Below are 6,546 nucleotides of genomic sequence, written 5' to 3' on the forward strand. Positions count from 1 at the left end.
AGATTTTTAACTAGGCAAGTCATTTGTTTTATATTTTAGAATGAATTCCATTTGGAACTAATAAATCCAATTCAATGTCTTGATACATAGTCTTAGTTACAGTTATGTCAACAAATTTTCTAACTAGTCTCTTCATACAGGGTATCCCACAACAGACACATGCTCCTAGTATGAGCAAAACAACACAAATGGCAATCAAAATATTCATCAGGATTGAGCCCCACCCACCAAACAGACCCTGGAAAAAGTTCGTCAGTGGGTTTGGGCCTGGTTCAGTCATGGCCGATACCTGCTGTATTACCTCTAGGTGATCGTTAATTTCATGTTTATTATCTGGTATGTACGCACAGCATTCTTCTTTGATAAGCGCGCACGTACCACCTCTTGCCGCTAGGGTGAAGTCAAGAGCCATTCGGTTTTGTAGCACAACAGTTCTCATTGCATTCAGTTCATCAGTTACAAGTTCGAGAGCGGAAAAGGTTGCATTACTCATTACTTCGAGAAGTTTTGACAATTTCCTCAGCTCCCAGATTGATTTGACTGCTCCATAGGCTGGGAATATTCCAGCCCAGGATATAACACTGTCACTTAAGTCCATATGAGTTAATTTTTTTTTATTTTTCACGGATGAATGGTCTTTCCAGCCAGCCTTGATCTTACCCACTGGATTAGCAGGTTTTCCGACTGAGTTCCCAGTTCTTTGGGCTACTACATCTCTTACGTTTCGTATCTTACCCAGAGGCAATTCAGCAGTATGCCTTATAGCTGGAACCAGATAACCCAAAAAACAACTGCCGGACCAATTCTCAGGTAACCATTTATATGCCTTTTTTCCACAAACAAAATAACAGTTTTCTACTTTAGTACTGATGCGGGTTAACTCTGAATGAAACATTTTCTTATCTATAACAGATAATTGTTTATGCAAGTCAGGATTTTTCTGCACATCTTTTATCGTTTTCATTAAGCTCAAATATGAATCATAATTTGTGCTACAACTAGTACTTTTATTTTTGGCCTTAATATAGCATTTGTAAGATGCAGTTATGTTACAGTTATGGCCTTAATGTAGCATTTGTAAGATACAGTTATGTTACAGTTACTCCAACCAACTTGGAGTGTATCATTTTTATAGAAACAAACAATTCCTTTCTGTGTAATGGGTAAATACAATGCAACTTTGTCCTGTGACCTCACAGAACCTGTGTCAAAAAGTAGATTTTCCCAAGTTTCATTTATCCCCAAAGGGACAGCGGACATCAAAAGTCCTCCATATGCTGTTGGTATAGCAGTACAAACCCAGCAGTTCGAAACGTTCATAGTCTCTACATATACACGCTTTATGGCCAGGTATGTGTTAAAGTTTGGATGCCAGTCTATAGACAGTTCATCACGTTTTGTCAATTTTATTTGTGTGGTTATATGCAAGAAAAACCACAACAAAAGGCAAGTCACCACGATCATAGTCAATAGGTGTATAAATAGCAAGACAGTTAAACAATTTCTTTGGGGTTGATTTGCATTCTTATACTCTTTGCTCCTGGCCATCCTGCTTTTGTGGTGCATCAGCTACAAAATGTTTATCAAGCTGGAAGTTCTTTACCGGTTTACAGTGTGTCAGATGAACCCAGGACAACCTCTCAGCAATTTTTACTGCAGTAGGCGTCGCCAACAGTATCTGGTATGGGCCTTCCCACTTCGGACTTGTCCAATTTTTTCTTTTTGATAACCTTCAACCAAACCCAGGACCCCGGGGTCAGCACTGCTTCTGGTTTCGTTTGTTCTTTATCTGAAAAAGAGTTTAACTGCAAAACAGTCTTATTGGTTAACAATTTTTTTATGTGACTAGCTATTGAGCTGTCAGCCTCCAGCTTTGCAGGCATGAGTGCTTTCCATTGTGGCACATAATATGCTCTCCCAAATATTATTTCAAAAGGGGTCAAGCCCTTTAAATTTGGAACTGTTCTCACGCTCAGCAATGCTAAAGGCAAACAGCAAATCCAATTCTTCTGAGTCTCACTTAACTTCCTCAACTTATTTTTCAAAATCCCATTATATCTTTCCACCAGTCCTGCAGACTGGGGGTGGTAAGCACAATGATTTTTCAAGGAGATCCCAAAGAATTTCCCAAGTTGTTGGATTGTCTGATCGACAAAGTGTGTCCCATTGTCACTATAGATTCTTTCCGGTATGCCAAATCTAGGAATTATTTCTTTTACCAGGGCCTTTGCCACTGTTGCTGCATCCGGATTTCTAGTTGGAAAAGCTTCCACCCATTTTGAAAACATATCTATAATCACTAAGCAGTATTTTTTCCCTTCACATTTATTCAATTCTATGAAATCCATACAAATAGTATGGAATGGATATGGTGGTGTAGGAAAACTCCCTTGTTTGGGTTTGAATGCTCCTTGTGCATGATGTTTATTACAAATGTGACATGCTGCACAAAATTTTTGTGTGTAATTTGTAAACCCGTATGTTTGGAATATTTTATTCACTAACTGTACCATCCCCCCTGTTGAGACATGGCTCTGCCCATGGCTCAACAAGGCTGCATATCTAAATAAGTTAGATGGTCATATTGGCTTTTTTTCTTTGGAGATGTACAGTCTGTTTTCGAGGATCGCACCTCGTCTTTCCCATTTTTGTTTTTCTGCTTTCGTAGTTAATGTCTGCATTGTTTTTAACATTTTTAAATCTAGAATCTCAGATGGTTGTAATTCCTCATTCAAAAGTAAAGTTTCCGAGTCTGAAGCTGCTTGCTTAGCAGCTGCATCAGCTCGTGCATTACCTTTTGAAATTGGATCCTGTTGTTTTGTATGAGCTACACATTTACAAATAGCTACTTTAGTATGTAATTGGATGGAATCCAATAAATTCAGAATAAGTTGTGCATGATTAATTGGTTTTCCAGTGGATGTTATCATTCCCCTGTTCTTCCATTGCTGTGCAAAAACATGCACTGTAGAAAAGGCATACTGACTATCAGTATATATGTTTACACATTTGTTTCTTGCTAGAGTGCAAGCTCGTGTTAAGGCTATCAGTTCTGCTGCTTGAGCAGACAAATTATGCTGCAGTGGTTGTGCTTCAAAAATGTTTGTGTTTGTGACTACTGCATGCCCTACTAGATTCTTCCCTGTAGGACCCTTTCTGCATGAGCCGTCTACATAAAATGTTACTTCAGCATCATCCAAAGGTATATCAGTAAGATCTTGTCTAGGTGAAGTTATTTGCTCAATTTCCTGCAGGCAGCTGTGTGGTGTGCCATCCACAGGGGTCGGAAGTAACATTGATGGGTTTAATGTTGTACATTGTTCAATTGTCATATGAGGTTGGCTCAGCAATATGGTCATACAAGAAAGATGCCTAGCAGGAGACAGGTATGCTATTTTTTCTTGTAGCAAAATTATTGCGACTGCATGAGGCACTCTCAAAGTGAGAGGGTGGAATAACACCATTGAGGCTGAAGCCTGTATTGCCATTGCAGTTGTGACTACTGCATGTACACAATGTGGCAAAGACCGTGCCTCTGGGTCTAACTGTGATGAATAGTAAGCTATGGGGCGTTGCTTACTTCCATGCTGTTGCGTCAAAACTGACGTCATATATCCCTGTTTACAATCTACGGTTTGAAAAAATCTTTTGTGGTAATTAGGTAGTCCTAAAACTAATGATGAAGCTATCAATTGTTTTAGTCTGCAGAAAGCTGTTTCTGCTTCAAGTGTCCATTGCAATACATCTTGTGCTGCCATTGGTGTTTTAAATATTAAATCAGCCAATGGAGCCGATTCCAAGGCATAATTTGGTATCCAACTTCGACAAAAATTAGTCGTTCCCAAGAAGGACATCAATTCCTTCTTGGTAGTTGGTTTGGTTGCCTGTAAAATTGCTGTTTTTCTATCCTCATCTAGTATTCTACCTTCCTTGGTTATTACATATCCCAGGTATTTAACCTGTTTTCTCCAAAGTTGTAACTTGTTCTTGTTTACTTTATGTCCCTGTTGTGCTAAAAATTTCAACAATGCAATTGTATCTTCCCTACACTGCTGCTGGGTAGGGGGCTGCTAACAGGATGTCATCTACATAAAGTAGTATCTGACTGCCCCCTGGTGGAGTAAATCCTGCCAGGTTGCTAGCCATTTCTTGTGCAAATATCGTCGGACTTTCACAATATTCCTGTGGTAGTCGAGTATAAGTATATCTTTTACCCTGAAATGTAAAGGCAAACCAATACTGGCTATCAGGATGTATAGGTATTGAAAAGAAGGCGTTACTTATATCTACTACAGTAAAGTATTTTTGTTGTGGCTTTAAATCATTTAATAAAGTGTGTGGGTCTGGCACCGTAGGTGCTCCAGGTATTATTGCATCATTTACAGCTTGTAAATCCTGTACCATCCGCCATTCCCCGTTTGCTTTTTTAACAGGAAATAGAGGGGTATTACATGGTGAATTCAAAGATTCTACCAGTATTCCTTCCTTGAGTAATGCTGCTATTATAGGCTTAATTCCCTGCTCTGCATCCTTCCTTAAGGGGTATTGTCTTTTTTGTGGTCTAAAAGCTGATTTCGGTGTAATGGATGTTCTTCGTTCCACATTGCTGCAGTCCTAACTATTAGGGTAGTCCGCTGTCCAGTCGGCCCGAATACCAAAGTATATGGCTGACGTCGGTCAGGGCGCATTAGACTGACGTCAGTACGTCAGGGTACTAATGCGCATGACCGACGTCATATCCTCAGTCTTTTTTGCCGCATGGTCCGATGCAGAAGCAGTTTTGCGAGTGCAGGTTGGCGTTCTGAAATTTTCTGAAGTCGGAGTTTCAGACCGAATCAAAGTTGGCTAAGTACCCGTTGGGGAACATTTTGGTTTTTCTTGCCTCAGTATTTAACCGGATGTCAGAAAAGTGAATAACTGTATTTCTTGTGGGAAACAGATACCTCATAGGGATTACCATACCTTGTGTATACCTTGTTTAGGGCCTGAGCACGACGTTGTTGGATGCCGCTCTTGTGTTAGGTTTAACAAACGCACTATTAAGAGAAGGTTAGACTGTGCCAGGTTAGTGTTTGGTAGGCGTTGTAATTATAAAATGCCGTCGGATGCTCCGGCGCCCGCTTCCCAAAAAGCGCAAGGACAAAACAGCGAAGCCTAGGGTTGATGAACCGGCAGTCCCGGACGTAGGTTCTTTAGAAGGCTCAGTGGAGCCAGAGGTTTTGCCAGGAGTTTCTTTGGAGTCTCAGGCAGAGACTTTACTGTTACAAGATGTGCCTTCTCAGGAGGTAGGCCAGGCTGAGGGGCTTCTCAGGTAACTGTTCTTCCCTCTCTTCCCAAGGTAGTTAGAGCCTCTCCTCTGTCTCCAGAACTTCTTTGAGAGGTAGGCCAAGTTTAGCTTCAGTGGGGCTTCTCCTAGCACTGCAGGCTCTGTGCCTAAGAAACATATGCTTAAAATGGCAGAAGATTTGATTACTATGATTAGAGGTTCTATGCCCCCTCCTGATAAGAGGCCTAGGGTGGAACCTGAGTTTGACAGTTTTGAACAGTGTTCAGAGGCTTCTGAGTCTTCTGCGGATGATTTGCAGGAGTATCCTCCCTTATTCTGATTCTGATGTGGATGATTCCACTCCTACAGCTTCTCCTCCTGAGGATTTCTCATTTTCAGAGACTCTCCATTCCATGAGGGAGCACTTTAAATGGGAAGGCCAGGATTACTCTGATTCCAGGAAAAGGCTTAGGGAATTCTTGTTTTACCCCAACATAGGCCCTTAGCTATACCTCCTGTGTTGAATGTGGTGGAAGATGTTTTTGCAGAGGCTTCTCTGAATCCTGATTCTTTGCCTCCTGCTCCTGTTAAACCTGATAGGTACTATAGGTGCCTGAAGCTCATAAGTATCTTTTAAGAGTCCTAGGGCAGACCCGAAACTGTTTCTCAGGGACCTAAAGGTGTTAAGGCCTCTGTGGTTAAAAACCCTGTTCCCACTGATAGAGGCAAGGGCTTTGGATAGATGGGGAAAGAAAGTGTATACTTCTTCCACTTTAGCCATGAGGGCTTGAATTGTCAGTTTCACATGCTAAAATATCAAAATTATCTCCTTTCACAATTGAAATCTAAGGTGGATGCTTTGGCGGAAGGTATTGAGTGTAAAGAGTTGCTGGATTTAGTTCATGTGTCTGAACAAGTGGGTAAGCATTCCTTGCAATGTGGTTTTGATGCTGTACAGGCCTCTTCGAGGGTGGCTGCCACTAGTTCTGTTCTTCGCAGGCATGCCTGGTTGAGGGATCAGAATTTAGCTGAGCATGTTAAGACACGGATTTTGGATGCTCCTTTACAGTCTGATGTGTTGTTTGGTTAGCCTGTGGAAGCAGTTTTAAAGAAAATGGAGGACAAAGCTAAGTCTATGCAAACTGTTAAAGATTTTTTGCAGGTGCAGCCACCAAGTTTAGTAGAAATTGGCCTACTTAGGGATGGACATATCCTGCTTATGATTCCCAGTCTAGGGTAGGTCTAGACGTGGTAGGGGCAGAGCTCTAGGTTCTTTTAGG

At 41.2% G+C, this 6,546-nt stretch overlaps 1 protein-coding gene across 1 annotated transcript in view; it reads left to right on the forward strand.

Annotated features, from left to right (window-relative positions):
- Positions 1 to 6,546, forward strand: part of LOC122816467 (NADH-cytochrome b5 reductase 3-like) — a gene marked incomplete in the record, with an annotated part of 769,684 nt that overhangs the window by 423,412 nt on the left and 339,726 nt on the right.

This window comes from Protopterus annectens, chromosome 12.part0, assembly GCF_019279795.1.
Source record: "Protopterus annectens isolate FY-2018-M chromosome 12.part0, PAN1.0, whole genome shotgun sequence".
NCBI lineage: Eukaryota > Metazoa > Chordata > Ceratodontiformes > Protopteridae > Protopterus > Protopterus annectens.